General features: G+C 40.3%; 1 long non-coding RNA gene across 1 annotated transcript; it reads right to left on the bottom strand.

Annotated features, from left to right (window-relative positions):
* Positions 1 to 9,323: 9,323 nt before the first annotated feature.
* On the bottom strand, positions 9,324 to 14,651 carry LOC106023731. Its single transcript, XR_001197865.3, has 5 exons — positions 14,354 to 14,651; positions 12,649 to 12,794; positions 11,913 to 12,063; positions 11,413 to 11,669; positions 9,324 to 11,222 (listed from the first exon to the last, which is right to left on the bottom strand). It is a non-coding gene; the product is annotated as an uncharacterized LOC106023731 (long non-coding RNA).
* Between the last annotated feature and the right edge of the window lie 3,458 nt (positions 14,652 to 18,109).

Raw genomic sequence — 18,109 nt, 5'->3', positions numbered from 1 at the left:
GGTTTGACCACATCTGCTGACAGTGTGTATCATGCATGTTTTTAGTTCTTAGTATTATGTTATGACTGTCTTCACTGAATATTGTCTGTAAATCAACTTTCTCAGCCAGACATAAGCGGCAGCAATACCTTGCGCTAAAAGACTGGACAAAACCAAACAAAGAATGGATGCCAAGATTGTTACCGGTTACTTGTGGTTCCATGAATGGTTCCACAAATCTGACTTTTAAATAAAGGAACATAAATCCTAATCTAATATTTTAATGTCTTACAAAAGTGGGTTAAGTATTGAGCTAAATCCATAGGTCTTGATATATTGCGCATGAAAGAGGGCACACAAGTGAATATTTGAGAAACAAGAATTACATTCCGTTGAAAAATTCCTCAATTTAAATTAAATGGCTCCCAATTTGTGGATATCCCATTTGGAGCCAAGAGGGTTTCCTGTCTTGAAATCATAATAAAATAACTGAATTTTAATAGCATGCTTTTTCTTTGGAGAATAGAGCATGGCTCTTTAAAAAAGAACCATTGGCTATGTCATACAGCTTGCCATTAGTGCCATGGGTATCTGATGAAGTGTTCATCAACATATCTGAAATGTGTACATTTTTGTAAATTGACTCCAATGTTTGCAAGACTGGCACATCTCTAACTACTACCTGAGAATGTGTGCCAGTACTCACATTTTGTCGAGGTTCAAACCTTGTGCCCAGCACATACTCAACTGGCTCTACAATTCCCCACTTCTGTGTGAAGTATTTCAGCTCAGTGAATGGATTATCCAACTGCCCAAAACATTATTCAATTTCAACTTCAATTTTGTAAATTGTAGTTTGAATGAAAGTGTATAGGTTCACCAGACCTTCACAGTAGGATGTCCCAACCACAAAGTGGGCTTTGAAGAGCTCATCAAACTCTTCAAGTGAGCTAGCAACTTTGCAGGGTAGTGCACGTTTGTCCACCACAATGTAAATGTAAAGTACAAGTTGATGCAACTTCTCTTGGACCCCAGGCCCAGTAGATGGGGTTGTTGACTTTGGATGATCGATTCCAAATGTTCTTGTACACTTGTTCCAGCCTATGACACAATAAAAATTACATTAAAAAAAATACAAACACATTAACATCTCATACTGAATTTCACTGATTTTAAAATGTTCTGCCTGACTGGTTGACATCCTTCCTGGCTGACTATTAAGGAATGACAATTAAGGATAGATTATAACATAATCCAAAATAGAAAATAGGACTGTAAATTCCCCCAAATATTGGTGTCCCATTAACACAAACAGCCTTTGTCACCTACCCATTTTGTTAAATGCTCTTTTAATTGGACCCCCCACAAGGTCATGACAAAGTTTGTTTGGTATACAGACATGATACTGTTGTGGACATTTCTAACCAATGTATTCTCACTGATTAAAGGACTGAGTACCCTTGTTCAAATTAGAAATGTGGGGGGATCTTGTATTTGCCTAGGAGGCATCATTGACTGGTATTAGCAGATAAAATGGTTACTCTATCTGCGAATCTGTATAACTCATCAGGGCATCTATTGTCTGTCCAGATGCTGTAAGAGCTCTTTAGAATTCAATAGGTTCCCATGTGGGGGAGGACAGCTTGCCCCTTGTGTGAAGACTAGGTAGTAATAGAACAAAGGGAATGTTTTATTGACATAGGACAGCAGGGCAGCATCTTACCACAACCATTTTAACTGTAATGAATATGGACTGTTCATATAATTACTTCAGAGACTCCTCGGATGATTATGTTTGTAAGCGTTTGACGCGTCTCTCTTATTTGCAAATAATTAATAAACTGTTAAATTGTGCCAAGAGATTTTTGTCTCTGTACTTCCTTCATTAAGAGTTCTGATCGATAAAATTGCCATCACAATACTCACATGACCATTTTTGCTGTATGGGTCCTTCAAATACGGAAACAGAGTCACAATGTCTTCGGCATACAAGTCACACACGTGTCGTAGTGGGCTTGCTCTGTGGAGTGAAAAGGGTAACTTCTAAAGGCAACTCAAGTATATTTTATGTCTAAAATGTATACTAAATGATAAACTTACCCATGGGTCTCTGTCATTTCTACAATTTGTCAAAACAGAGATGGGTCAAAACAAACCTGTGCAGAGTTAAAGATATTTATTAAAATCATTCCTGTGACTCACCTTCAATCTCATTGTGCTGACGAATTCTAAGAATTCCTAGATTTGGCGTTTGTACAAGATCAACAAACACATCCTCATCTATCTCCGGGCAGACATTGCATTAAAACTGACGCACGTGCTTGCCGCCATCTTCACACATAGTTGGACAACTACATTACAAAAGATCTTTGTGTGGCCTAATGTTAATTAAGCAGTTTAGTCACTTTCTTTGCATGGTAAACTGGTGATTTAGGTAACTAATGTTATGAAATCTAGGAATGCATTCTACATTGTTTAAGTGGAATTAATTGATGAATTGACATTAGCTTGCCAGCTAGCGTAGCAAAAAAAGGCAAAAATGTCAAACTTCGCAAAGAATCCATAAAAACCAGTGAAACATACACTAAAAGTAGAACCTTGGATTCAGGAGGAACAGTGTGGTTTTCGTCCGGGCCGTGGAACACTGGACCAGCTCTATACCCTCTACGGGGTGCTGGAGGGTTCATGGGAATTTGCCCAACCAGTCCACATGTGTTTTGTGGATTTGGAGAAGGCATTCGACTGTGTCCCTCGTGGCATCCTGTGGAGGGTGCTTCGGGAATATGGGGTCCTGGGTCCTTTGCTAAGGGCTGTCAGGTCCCTGTACGACCGAAGCAGGAGCTTGGTCCGCATTGCCGGCAGTAAGTCAGACTTGTTCCCAGTGCATGTTGGACTCCGGCAGGGCTGCCTTTTGTCGCCGGTTCTGTTCGTAATTTTTTTGTCTTTGCGGATGATGTTGTCGTGTTGGCCCCTTCAAACCAGGACCTTCAGCATGCACTGGGATGGTTTGCAGCCGAGTGTGAAGCGGTGGGGATGAGAATCAGTACCTCCAAATCCAAGGCCATGGTCCTCAGTCGGAAAAGGGTGGCTTGCCCACTTCAGGTTGGTGGAGAGTGCCTGCCTCAAGTGGAGGAGTTAAATATCTAGGGGTCTTGTTCACGAGTGAGGGAAGGATAGAACGGGAGATTGACAGATGGATCGGTGCAGCTTCTGCAGTAATGCGGTCGATGTATCGGTCTGTCGTGGTGAAGAAAGAGCTGAGCCGCAAGGCGAAGCTCTCGATTTACCGGTCAATCTACGTTCCTACTCTCACCTATGGTCATGAGCTTTGGGTCATGACAGAAAGGACAAGATCCCGGATACAGGCGGCCGAAATGAGCTTTCTCCGCAGGGGGGTGGGTCGATCCCTTAGAGATAGGGTGAGAAGCTTGGTCACCCGGGAAGAGCTCAGAGTAGAGCCGCTGCTCCTCCACATCGAGAGGGGTCAGCTGAGGTGGCTTGGGTATCTGTTTCGGATGCCTCCTGAACGCCTTCCTGGGAAGGTGTTCCGGTCCCGTCTCACCGGGAGGAGACCCCGGGGAAGACCTAGGACACGCTGGAGGGACTATGTCTCCCGGCTGGCCTGGGAACGCCTCGGTGTCCCCCCGGAAGAGCTGGAGGAAGTGTCTGGGGATAGGCAAGTCTGGGCATCTCTGCTTAGACTGCTGCCCCCACGACCCGGCCCCGGATGAAGCGGAAGAAGATGTATGTACATACACTAAAAACCTGTAGCATCAATCTCTACTATTTGCACTTAAACAAATGTTATTATATTAAGCTGGACATAGGTTAGATATGATGAGCCAACATGCTAGCTAGCTAAATTAGCTAATGTGGTCATGAAAAAACAAACAAAAAATTGTAATAACTAAAAAAGCAATATTTTTTACACATTCTGTGTTACGTTTTTCTTTTTCAGGTTATAATAACATCCTGCTTCATGGTAAACAATCTTTGGTGTCTGGATGTGGACTGTATCTCTTCTGGATTTTACGATACAATGTTGCCCTTACTATCTACCCTGGGAGTTTACATCAGTCATTTTAACAGCTGTGTACACCCCCCCCCATGCCAATGCTGGGGCTGCGCTCAACAAACTTTTTACTTTTTATTGTTACTTTTTATGGTGTCAATCCGAAGAAAGACCTACCGAAGTTTAAAAAACACATCAACTTCCCGACAGGCAGGACAAACACTCTGGACAATGTCTACTCTCTATTTTCTCACAGATATAAGGCTGGTTACAGGCAGAGGCTAAAACAAGAGAAGCCAGTGACGAGGTCCATTCAACGATGGATGGACAAATCGGACGCCGACTTACGTGACTGTTTTTTCACCACAGACTGGGAAATGTTCCGAGAGGCGCCAGGAGGCAATATCAATATCAAAACACAGAGTCAGGGACCGGTTTTATTAGCAAATGTATTGACGACATTGTACCACGTACAACTACAAAATAATTTCCTAATCAAAAACCGTGGGTCAACAGTGGTATACGTGCCATGCTAAAGGCACAGACTGCAGCATTCAACTCCGGCAGCATGGACAATTATATGAAATCCTGTGTTCTGAAGGTCTGTGCAGACCAACTTTTCTTATATCTGCAACCTATCGCTATGTCAGTCAGTGGTCACCCACCTGCTTCTAAAAGTCCATCATTGTTCCTGTGCCAAAAATCCTCAGCGTGAATGACTACCACCCTGAAGCACTCACACCAATTATCATGAAGTTCTTTGAGCGGCTAGTTAAAACACACATCACAGACTCCATGCCTGCAACACTTGACCCGCTACAGTTTGGCTACAGACAAAACAGATCCACAGAGGATGCCATCGCTCTGACCCTCCACTCTGCTCTCTCTCATCAGGACAAAAGGAACACATGTGAGAATGCTGTTCATTGACTATAGCTCACCCTTCAAAGCCATTAGTGCCCCACAAGCTGGCGGTTAAGCTCAGGGATCTGCGTCTCGACCCCACTATGTGCAGATGGATCCGGAACTTCCTGATGGGCAGACTCCAGGTGGTGCGGATGGGCAACGGCACCTCCTCCTCACTGACTTTCAGTACTGGTTCTGCCCAGGGAACCTGTGTGTTGAGCCCTGCTCCTGTACTCTCTCTTCACCCACGTCTGCCTGGCAAAGCACGTCTCTAACACCATTGTTAAGTTTGCTGACGACACCATCATCATCATAGGCCTGATCTCTGACAACGACGAGTCAGCTTATAGAGACGAGGTAAGGTCACTGACTTTGTGGTGTCAGGATAACAACCTCCAGCTCAATATCAGCAAAACGAAGGAGATGATTGTTGGTCACAGGAAGCAGCGGCAGGGAGAGAGAGAGTTCATCAGGTTCCTCTGGGTCAATATCAGCGATGATTTGACCTGGTCTCATTACTTTAGCGTCGTGATGAAGGAGGCCAGGAAACGGCTCCTCTTCCTAAGCCGATTAAGGAGATTTGGCATGGATTCCTGGATACTCATCAACTTCTACAGATGCACTATTGAGTGTATCCTGACCGACTGTGTCACCGCCTGGTATGGCAGATGCACCGCCCTCGACCACAAAGCACTTCAGAGGGTGATTAAAACAGCAGAGAGCATCACAAGGTCTGACCTGCCATCCCTGCAAGATTTCTACACAGAGAGGTGTAGGAGGAGGAGCAAACGGATCATTACAGATCCCAGCCACCCATGCCATGGACTGTTTACCAAGCTGCCGTCAGGCAGAAGGTACAGGGGTATTCAGTCCAAAACAAACAGGCTATGGGAGAGCTTCTTTCCACAGGCTGTAAGGCTGCTCAACTCGGGAACCCCTCCTCCCTTCCATCCATAGTCCCATGCACACCTGTCACTTTGTCATGCACACCTGTCACTTTTACATTGCACTATGGTTGTATAGTTGTATAGTTATTATTATTGATGTGTGTTTTTGTATAGTGTTATTACTGATGTATTGTGTTATCTTCTTAGTTTTTCAATTATAACTACTTAAAAAAAATTTACTGCACTGTCGTGAGTAGGAAAACCAAGCATAATTGCCGTAACTTGTTATTGCAAATGACAAATAAACCTTTGAACTTGATTGCTTCAAAGAACTTAATTGCATCGATATGTCAAGGCAAAAACTATTAAAACCCCCAGATGCTAAGAAGAGTCGAATGAGATTATACACATGCATTTGTAGACCAAAAATGTGTTTTTGCTGTGTCGTAATGCATTTTGATGTATTTACATTTTCTATCACAATAGAACCTATGCAGAAGCTAAAAGAGAAAACTACAGGTGATTACATAATTTCGTGTGCAAATGTATTTCCAAATTGCATTTTAGTTTGACAAAAATGTTAAATGTGGCAGAGACAGATACTGGGTGTCTCAAACAAGGCTACATAAAGTACAGCATATACACTCACCTAAAGGATTATTATTACCTGTTCAATTTCTCATTAATGCAATTATCTAATCAACCAATCACATGGCAGTTGCTTCAATGCATTTAGGGGTGTGGTCCTGGTCAAGACAATCTCCTAACTCCAAACTGAATGTCAGAATGGAAAAGAGAGGTGATTTGAGCAATTTGCCTTGTTGATGCTAGAGGTCAGAGGAGAATGGGCCGACTGATTCAAGCTGATAGAAGAGCAACTTTGACTGAAATAAACACTTAGTGCCAATTGGGCATCGTTTAAATGCCACGGCCCACCTGAGCATTGTTTCTGACCATGTCCATCCCTTTATGACCATCCTCTGATGGCTACTTCCAGCAGGATAATGCACCATGTCACAAAGCTTGAATAATTTCAAATTGGTTTCTTGAACATGACAAAACTCAATACAGCATCTTTGGGATGTGGTGGAACGGGAGCTTCGTGCCCTGGATGTGCATCCCACAAATCTACATCAACTGCAAGATGCTATCCTATCAATATGGGCCAACATTTCTAATGCTTTCAGCTCCTTGTTGAATCAAGGCCACGTAGAATTAAGGCAGTTCTGAAGGCAAAAGGGGGTCAAACACAGTATTGGTATGGTGTTCCTAATAATCCTTTAGGTGAGTATAAGTTGTGGGCCTAATGTTAGCAGAGCTACCTAATGAAATTCAATCATTTTATTTACAGATTTCTGGCCGGGATCCTTTTATTGGTGAAACGTGTGCAGTAGTGAAAACAACAACAGTGCTTTTAAGTGCTGATACTAAGGTTGGCTACATTTTCACAGACAAACAAATTCTATAGTTGTTTCTGTTGGTACTGAAGGAACATAAGACTAAGGGTAGAAATTAAATTATCCCAAACAAGTGTGTTAAATTCCGTTTTTTATTATTTACCTTCATTTACAAAATATAAAAATACAGCAGCACTCAAAACAACTTTCAACAAAGCAAACAATCGCATAACCATACATTACAAACAGACATTTTGTGTACATGAATCCAACAATGCTATACATTTGTTCCAGGGTACAAGGCATTTAAGTCTGTGCTTATTTTGCAGCTTCTGATGGAAGGTAAAGGCTGTTTTACGTAATTCAGAAGCTATCTTAGGCGCATCAAGTACTAATTTTCGCAAGAGTGCCAAGTAAATATAGAAAACAACGGTGCTTCTCTTGACTTACATAAAGAGAGGGCACCATAGATACAGTGGGTATAGAAAGTCACCACACCCTTTCAAAATGTTCACCTTTTGTTGCCTTACAGACTGAATTTAAAACAAATAATTTGGCTTTATTTACACTCACTAACCCACAATATCCAAGAAAAAAGTCTCAACAACTCTGAAAATGTATTACAATTAATACAGCAAAATACCCAATTTGGATAAGTGAACACCCCACTAAGATAATATTTGGTGAAATCAAATACAGCAATGAGTCTCTTTGCATGTGTCTGCAAACTTTTGCAGGATTCCCTTTACAACCAGACAGTGTGTTTATATAGAAGTCTGACTTTTCTGACTTGTCATACAGCTCTGGAAAAAATTTAGGCCAGTGCAAAATCATCAGTTTCTCTGGTTTTACTATTCATAGGTATGTGTTTGAAATTTAAATTTTTGTTTTATTCAATAAACTACTGACAACATTACACCCAAATTAAAATATTGTCATTTAGAGTATTTATTTGTAGAAAACAACAAGTGGTCCAGTAACCAACCAGACCTCAAATAATGCAAAGAAAACCAATTCATATTCATTTTTCAACAACAAAATGTTTTAACTTAGGAAGAGTTCAGAAATCAATATTTGGTGGAATAACCTTGATTTTTAATCACAGCTTTCATGCATCTTGGCATGCTCTTTACCAGTCTGTCACATTGCTGTTGGGTGACTTTATGCCACTCCTGGCACAAAGATTCAACTAGCTCGGCTTTGTTTGATGGCTTATGACCATCCATCTTCCTCTTGATCAAATTCCAGAGGTTTTCAATAGGGTTCAGGTCTGGAGATTGGGCTGGCCATGACAGGGTCTTGATCTGGTCTTCCATCCACACCTTGATTGTCCTACTGGAAAAAACAATTCTCAGAGTTGGGGAACATTGTCAGAGCAGAAGGAAGCAGGTGTTCTTCCAGGATAACCTTGTACTTGGCTTGATTCATGCGTCTTTCACAGAGACAAATGCCTGATTCTAGCCTTGCATCCCCAGATCATCACCAATCCTCCACCAAATTTCACAGTGGGTGTGAGACACTGGCTTGTAGGCCTCTAGGTCTCCGTCTAACCATTAGACAACCAGGTGTTGGGCAAAGCTGAAAATGACCTTACTCCATTCCTCTATGCTCCAATCATTATGGTCTTTTGCAAACATCAGCCTGGCTTTTTTCTTTTCTTCTCATTGATGAAGGGCTTTTTTCTAGCTTTGCACGACTTCAGTCCTGCCCCTAGGATCCTGTATCGAACCGTCCTCCCCATGTCCTTCACCCCAGCAGCTGTTTGAAATTATTTTTGTAGGTCACTTGATGTCATCCTACAGTTATTGAGTGACAGTTGACAGTCATCTCAATCAGTGGACATTCGTTTTCGCCCTCTGCCAGTCTGTAGCTTTGCTGTCTTCAACGTCTGTTGCTTGACCTTGTTCTAATGAATCGCCGTCTTTGAAATGTTCAGGATGGACGAAACCTGACGCTCACTGTATCCCTGTGCCAGTAAAGCCAGAATTGAACCCTTCTTTTCCTCATACAAAGCTTTTCAACTCTTTTGTCATGCTGAATAGTTATTTTTTTATTCAAATTACCTTTGAGGTACTACTTGCACTGTTTTTGCCATCCAGCTGGTCCTATGGCAAGAGGATAGTGATGACCACAGCAGGGGTTTTTATACTTTTCCTTGTTAATTTAGATTTGGTTCAGGTAATCACCTAATCCGTACCTCCTTAAGTAAAATTAGGTGTGCCTGTGTTGGAATTGAAAAGACACTGGAATGGAATGGCTGCCATACATGTAGATGCTGATTTAAGAAAAAAGAGTGGTCTCAAAAAAATCTCTGGAGCTGTATATTGTTTATGTTGCTTTAACAGATTAATGTATAATAAACACATTAAGTTGGAATTACTTAAAAAATATATTTTTGGAATATTTTGGAGGAGGGATAATGGTCTTTGGGGTGTTTCAGAGTTTGGGCTAGGCCCCTTAGTTCCAGTGATGGGTCATCTTAATGCTACAAGATACAAAGACATTTTAGACAAAGTGCTTCCAACATTGTAACAACAGTTTGGAGAAGGCCCTTTCCTGTTCCAACATGACTGTGCCCCTGTGCAGAAATTGGGGTCCATAAAGACATGGTTTGATGAGGTTTGTGTGGAGGAACCTGAATGACCTGCACAGAGCCCTGACCTCAACCCAATTGAACACCTTTGGGGTAAATTGGAACGGCGGTTGTGAGCCAGGGCTTCTCATCCAACATCAGTGCCTGAACTCACAAATTCCTTCTGACACTCCAAAATCTTCTGGAATGCTTTCCCAGAAGAGTGGCAGCCGTTATTTATAGCTGCATAGGGGGGCTATAACGAACAGCTGGGGGGGGTTATAACTAAACATCCCTACCAACATGACTGTGCCCCAGTGCACAAAGTGGGGTCCATAAAGACATGGTTTTACGAGGTTGGTGTGGAGGAACTTGAGTGACCTACTCAGAGCCGTGACCTCAACCCAATAAAACACATTTGGGATGAATTGGAACGGCGATTGTGAGCCAGGGCCTCTCATCCAACATCAGTACCTGAACTCACAAATTCCCACAGACGCTCCAAAATCATCTGGAATGCCTTCCCAGAAGAGTGGCAGCAGTTAGTTACAGCAGCAAGGGGGGGGCAACTCCATATTAATGCCCATGGTTTTGGAATGGGATTTCCAATAAGCTCATTTGGATGTGATGGTCAAGTGTCATTATAGTGTATATTTCATAGCTGTTGGTTATGTTGATAATAATAGGTCTGTTTTAAAAATAACCAGTAGCCTAAAAGTCACAAAGTATAATTGGTGCAAACACAGTATGGTATGATAGGCTTGTAGCCTATAAAATACTGTTTTGGTTTTATAGAAACATTTATATTTACGATATACTGTACTTAACTACTGTACTTAATTTCTGTTGGGAATGTATGTAGCCATCTTGCCTTGATGTACAAATGTGATCAAAGATTTGCATTATTAAGTGAAGTAAGCATAAAGCAACAAAGAATGTGAAACTACTGTAGTTAGTAAAAGCTTTAGAATTTGATTGACAACTGTGTATTTTGCTACACATTTGTTCCAGCGCCAGGCCTGAAATTACTTGGACCTCAGTTTGTTTTTCTATTCTTTGCTAATACATTGTTTCTTTGTATATAAGACCCATCACAAGTAAACCATCGTTTGGATCTATTGTACACTCTTGATTTTGGTTCAGACATATCTAAAACTAACATATTTTCTCCACTTTTAATTTAACTCAAAAGTAAATAGTTCACAAAAATATATTCCCAAATAAACAACATTTAAAAAAAGCATTTGATCTATCCATCACAAGAACACATATGGTCCATTGAACTCCAGGTTGGTGTAGCGCTGGATGTCTTTTTGATGAGCACTCTGATCAATAAAAGTGCTTTCTTCAGCTTTCTTCTCTTCCCTCTCTATCTCTTCCTCATCTTCATTCTCATTCTTCAATGAACTGAGTGTCTCTATACTGACCATCTCACATTCAACACTGGGCAATGTGAAAGTACTCAGCCACTGCCAACAGAGATTTAGAAAACAAGTAAGTGATTGAACACAGCAGGGATAGCATTTACATTATTGGATGCTGGTCATTAAGTGCGTAATTAAGTCTTTTAGTAGGCATCCAGTATGACTCACAGTAGCAAGTGCATACATTTCTCATACATTATCTTATCAGCTATGAATATAATCATCAGTCTCTTACATAAGGATGGTCCATACTGACGTAAGATTCATTGATATGTTTGGGATCTGGGATATGTGGTAGGAAGAATTGTCGGATCCTGTTGGTAATCTTTGATTAGTCATTATTATTATTTGCTTCTATAGAATTGCTGTAGATAAAAAATGGGACCACTTGCCTTTTTTGTTGGAAAGCAAAAATCAGCATGAAACAGATTATTAAAGGTAAAATGGTCCCAACATAAACTTGAGCTGAATATTCCTTTGTTGAACAGGAACCTGAAAAAAGTTTCAGTAGTTTAAAAGAAGAAAGTTTCAGTATTTTCAAGTAATGTTAGTGTCATCACTTCAACACTCATGCTGAGATAGATAACAAGGATAGCTGGTCCAGTGGAAAAGGTTTGCTAGTTTACAACCCTATAAACTCTATAGGTAAAAAGACAAGATCCTCTTATACACTGCTCTGGATAAGAATGTATGCTAAGATTATGGGTGGGTGGAGAAACAAAAAAACATCCCTACCTGTTTCATTTCGCCAGAATGTTGATGGTGTCCATGGGCTCCATAACTGTGGGTAATCCACCAAACAGCTGTACCTCATCTGCATCCTTAATTCATAACCTCTCATTCTGTCTGTCACTATCCGGTAATTAAATCCCCTCAGTACTAATTCCTATTGAGAATCAGACACAAACACACAGCAAATATAAATTGTGACTGTAAGTATATATAGAATCTATTTCTAGATCATTGCCAAAGCAGGCAATCACAAGACATTTGTGCTTCTATACTATATCAGGATTTTACAAATCTTTTGGCAATGTGTAGGTATCTTTTACAATCTTAATGCTTGAAATGTATTCATCTGTGACTGATGTTCTATGGGGAAATGTCAGGTCCTGACTATGTGGTGCCTCTAGGCATCTCTATGTGCCTGGAGGTGATGGTCAGGACCTGACAACAGAGGTGCCTCTAGGCACTGCGTTGCCTTTAATTGGGGACCCTGTTTGGTCTTTTATTTTGTGGATCATTGTTTGTGCTGTGTGCCTTCAGTTTGCGGTTTACCTTTCCTTTTATTCTTTTTGTTGGTGTACCAGAGAGACACAACCGTGACACGAACTAAGGCAAAAGCATCTCTGTGGCAAAAGCTTTTCTCTTTCTATGGTAGTAACCATTCTGATTTCATTAGCTATAACTAACATGTCCCTGCAAAAGGTTTTCTCTGTAGGAACTCAGAAGAGCTTTGAATGCCCCATACCTTCCATTCAACTTCACAATGGGTCTTGTACTGTAGTTTGCTCTCATAGCATAAGCCGACTACTCCCTTTGTAGGATTCCTCCACTTCACTTGGACACCATCAGAACTTTCAGATATGTTCAATATAATGTTGTCTGGGTCTATAGCTGGAGAAACAAGGTGGTGTGTCAATGTTATTGTTATAACAAGGGGGATCTCTACTGATGAGCCATTCAGATGCCTGACTCACAAACTTTGGGGCCTATTCGGTTAGTTCCATTACACAAAGCAGGTTCAAACAACCATATTTGAATGGAAATTACACAATCATAAAGCAACTGCAATAAACCCTTAAGAGTGAAATTACACTGCAATAAAATTGTGCCTATCATCAAAGTCATTCAGGTCTTCACTCCTGCCCATTTCTCCTTCATCCCAACATGTTGACTACAGGCACTGATTGTTTGCTTCCAATTTCATTTACCCAGGCCTTGACATGTGCCCATAATGTTTTGGCTCATTATTGTAGGATGTATTTTTGTTAGAGAGGGTTTACTGTGGTACCTTGATGCATTTTGCAGAGCACACGGGTACAGATTGCTATCAATGTTTGTGGGGGTGTATTATTTTTTTAGCATGTAACCAGATCTTCCTGTACGGGTAGTCCCTTTGTGAAATCATGAGTGATTTACTCAATATTTAATGTTTGTTTTACTATAAAAAATATCTACACACATTAAAATAGATTTTTATTAACCCTAAACATGTCATAGTAATGATACATAGCAATCCCTAAACATAGTAATCATGACTACTAACCTAAATTCTATCCCTTTATTGTAAACCCTCACACAGACAAAAATAGCTTTGTTTTTAAATAGTAACAGGGACAATATCCCCATTAACATTGTTTCACACATACAAACCACACACAATGTACAGATATACTTTCCTACAACCCTACTCTTAGTCACAGTCAACCACACAAAAGTGTGATTTCAGTTTCATTTGGGTTAACTACTGTGCAACAAATTACTGAAGACACATACATTTCAGTCATTTAGCAAATGCTCTTATCCATAGTGACTTACAGCAGTGACTGCATTAGTGTATATAGTTTTTTGTATCGTATTTATTACTGCCCTCATGTGGAAAGCAAACACACAACCCCACTATACCAATTGATATTGATAAGAACATGCTTATTTTGGCACAGTACAGAGTAACACATAGCCAGGCACATAGCCAGACACATAGCTATCTGCCCAGTAAACAAAAGTTGCTGGATGAAATCTTTGAGTCTGAAAGATGAGAAATCAGGTAACCCTAATTGGTCATCAGGTGGCTGATGTGACAGGCACCTTCAATTTAATTCGAAGGGGTTGGGTTATATTAGACACAGAATTTTAATTAGTGTATGTATGTATTTTGACAAATGAATTATGTAGTCCATTAATGGAGAATATTGTGCATTTCTTTCCATTTAGTTAATATTTTCCTGTAAATGTATCATAAAAGTCTAATTGTGAAGAGTTCCTAGTCATTTTTTTCATGACTTGGAACCAATCCTACAGGATTCATTTTCTATTTTGTAAACTAAATAGAAATCTTATAAGAACATTTCCTATGAAAATCCTTAAAATAAGTGATTAAGGATCCTATAAGATGGCTCCAAATTGTAAAGTATTTTTGACTATGGTTAATTACTGACAGAAAAACATCTTACCTTTTCTATAGGCTTCAGAACAGAGCAGCAGCGTAGACAAGAGCCAAGTGAAGAGAGCACTGGTACACATGGCCTAATACCCTAAAGAATCTACCTACACATAAAGAACACCCCTTACCCTATTCTGTGAACACACACAAACACACAACACCAACCCCCTCTCCCTGCTGTTACTAATTACTTGCCCCTGTTGGTACTGGCAATAAAACACATACACACCTGGCCCCTATAAGAGACTGTGTGCTACAACTGGATTCAGACAGACAAAATCTGAGCTACTGTAAAACTATCCACCAGACAACTATTACTTGCTATTGAAGTCAGAGTAGAAACCACAAGAAGACACATCCACCAGCAGCTCAGAGGTGCTGATCATATGACGTGATCTTCACAAGCTAGCAGTGTCCTGTTTCCACTTTCCAACCTCGTGATTAGGGGAACATTTGGTAGATTTTCTATAGGACCTGTAATTATAGTGGCTGACCTGAGTGGAGTCTATGAGTCAAAGGTTTGCTCTCATCACAACACTATAGATATGAGACAGACTGATTTAGAGGACAATTATTTAAAAGTAATTAAAAGTATTTTCTATGATAATGTTAGTGGTCAATCATACATCAATATACAGAAAATAGGTCATCCCTCACAATGTAATACAATTCTTTCCATTTTAATTTACTGCTCAATATTATTATCTGAAATACTATTGGATTACCCCACACTTTCCACAGCAACAGACTGTGACACACAGGGCGTTGAGTGGGCACAAGCTATCTCCATAGCCTATCAGACAATTCTATGAACAACTCAAAGTGCCTTAGTCATAAAAATCTGAAAATGTCAGTGTCTTTGAATGTTGTCAAGCATCTCATCTGAATTGTATTCATTTGCTTAGAGCAGGTGTTTTCAAGTCTGAGACAGCAGGCCCCCCTTCATAGAAGACAGTTTTACACAATCCCTCCACAATATGGTGACAATGCACCCGCTTTCAAGTAGAAATATAAATTCTGCTTTATGCACACAAATGATTGGAATGACAGGAAACAAACTTCCCGCATATGCCAATGAAAATATCGGGGGGAGATTGTATGATAGGCAAATGTTTCTAGTGGCACTGACTTATCCAAACAGCTAAAACATTTTGAAAAGCATTGCCTGCTTTTCAATGACAAACACACTGAGTCATAAGAACAATCAGCTGTTTGATAATTGCTTGCTTCCAGCTGCAGGGTTCCCGACAGACTCAACGACTAAATGTGTAATCAACAGGATTACAAAATAACAATAAGCTATTGATCCTTGGTTGCTAAATAATAATTTTGTGTAAGACTGTGAACACCAGAATAATCCACTACCATGCAGCAAAGATGGTTTACTCACGATTCACTCCACTAATTCGTACTGCCTCCCTCCAATGAGACTACAGACGTTCTCTTAATTTGATTCTCCAGTTTTCCCAGTGGAATAGTTTTTTTAATTTGAAGGCTGAATTGTTAATACATACAGACCCAAGGCACTCAATTCCATTAGTACCACGTAAACATATTATTTTTTTTAAAGATCAATGTTGCATAGATCATTATTTATTTTGATATGGAGTTGAGTACCTTTGTAGCTTTCCCAAAATATTAAAAGACAGTAAATGATGCATTCTGGTAATGCATTTTCCTTAATGGCTTATGTCACTTGGTTCGCAAGATTATGCTGAAAAAAGAAAAATTATATGGCAAGCACAAACCTAATGGATTTAGGCAACACATAATGACATGACTAAAGACAATCACGCCTGTGTGATGATAGAACCTTATGGGTGTTAATAAAGTGTTTGTCTGGAAAAAAATTTAAGATACCTTTTTCTTTCCTTTCCAAAAAGGAAGGTTTTGAGTGAGGAACAGAAGGGTTAAAATTTTGAGACCATTGCAAATAGTACGTTATGTCCCTTAATTTATTCCAGAGCTGTATAAGTATTTTGGGCAGCATTAATAATGACTATCACCATCACTGTGTAGCAAAAAAAATACACTGCTCAAACATTGCGTCTCGATGAACAAAATGTATTAAAGATCAAAATCTTTACTGTCCATTGTGTAATTCTTTGAGAACAAAATTACGTAGCAATGGTCAATGGAAAACAAAATCTCCAACAAATTGAGGGCTGGATTCAAACTCGCACAGAAAATCTAAGTAAACAGGATGAGTGAATTTCATCACGGCAACTCATAATGTTATTCAGTAGTGTGTAAGGCCCCCAAGTCCCTGTATGGACTCCTGACAACCTTATGCAACCAGGTTATTGTGTTTCTTTTTTTTTTTTCATTCTGTTTGGTTTTCAATTGAATTGTTCACATTATAGGTCATATTAAAGGGGGGAAAGGTTCTGACATTATTTATCTTTGTCTCATTCTTTTACATCACAAGAACCTGGCATTGTGTAGACTTTTTATATCCACTGTAGGTTCTCAATTGAATTCAGGTCTGAAGAACATGAGGGCCAGTCAATGTCATCAATGACTTCATCATCAGGAACAGCCTACACACACAAAGCCGGGCATTATCCAGCACCTGGAGGCAGGGGCGTTGGACTGGGGGGAAAAGGGGTACTAAGTATATAGGGCCCTAATGTGTAGAGGGGCCCTCAAAAATGTTTGAATCTTGAATAAAGTGGGGAGGGGCCCTCAGAGACCGCCTATGTACAGGGCCCAGAATTTTGTGCTACATCCATGCCTGGAGGAACCCAGGGCCTACTGTACCAGCATAAGATCTGGCAATGGGTCTGAGGATTTCATCCTGGTACCTGAAAGCAGTCAGGGTACATGGCTATCATGTGGAGGTCTGTGCAACCCTCCAAGGATATGCCTCCCAAGACCATCACTGACCCACTGCCAAACCGGTCATGCTGGATGATGCAGGCAGCATAATGTTCACAACGGTGTCTCCAGACTCTTTCACATTTGTTACATGTTCTCAGTGTGAACCTGCTCTCATCTGTGAAGAGAATGGGGCACCAGTGGGGGACCTGCCAATTCTGGTGTTCTCTGCATGGTGCTGAGCTGTGAGCCCAGGTCGCACTAGAGGATGTCGGGCCCTTATGTCACCCGCATGGAGTATGTTTCTGACAGTTTGGTCAGAAACATGCACACCAGTAACCTACTAGAGGTCATTTTGTGGGGCCCTGGCAGTGCTCCTCCTATTCCTCCTTGCACAAAGGAGCAGATACCGGTCTCGCTGATGGATGTCCCCAAAGTTTAATTTACTTGATGTTATACTGTGATGATTACGTGTTCACTTAATTTATTGTGCAGAATATATACACACCCTTTATGCCTGCTTCCGGTTGAATCTTTGTCTATGACTGCAAAAGTCTGTATATTAAAGACATATATAACAAGCTAAAGTGAAATGTTGCACAGATCAGGTCCATGTTACCCAGCATTCAACAATTGTAAAGTAATGTGCTAACACTTTCCGATGAGGGTACATGAACTACCATTAACGAATGCAGTAGATAACATGAACGTATGATGAACAAAGACAAATGATTAATAATGACAACCCTTACTTTATTAATGATTTACAAATGCATTAACAAATGTGTGTTTCTGTCATTTGTTCATATTAACACGGGATATAAATCATGTTCTTTTTTACTCAGATTTTGCACTGTAATATGGTAATGTTGTTACAGGACATCCATTAATGTAGGTAGTTTGCATGAACAATAGGCTAAATAATATAAACTCAACTTTATTGCCATTC

The sequence above is a fragment of the Esox lucius genome, chromosome 16 (assembly GCF_011004845.1).
Source record: "Esox lucius isolate fEsoLuc1 chromosome 16, fEsoLuc1.pri, whole genome shotgun sequence".
Taxonomy (NCBI): Eukaryota; Metazoa; Chordata; class Actinopteri; order Esociformes; family Esocidae; genus Esox; species Esox lucius.
The sequence above is the reverse complement of the archived record's forward strand: the minus strand, read 5'-3'. Positions and strand labels throughout refer to the sequence as shown.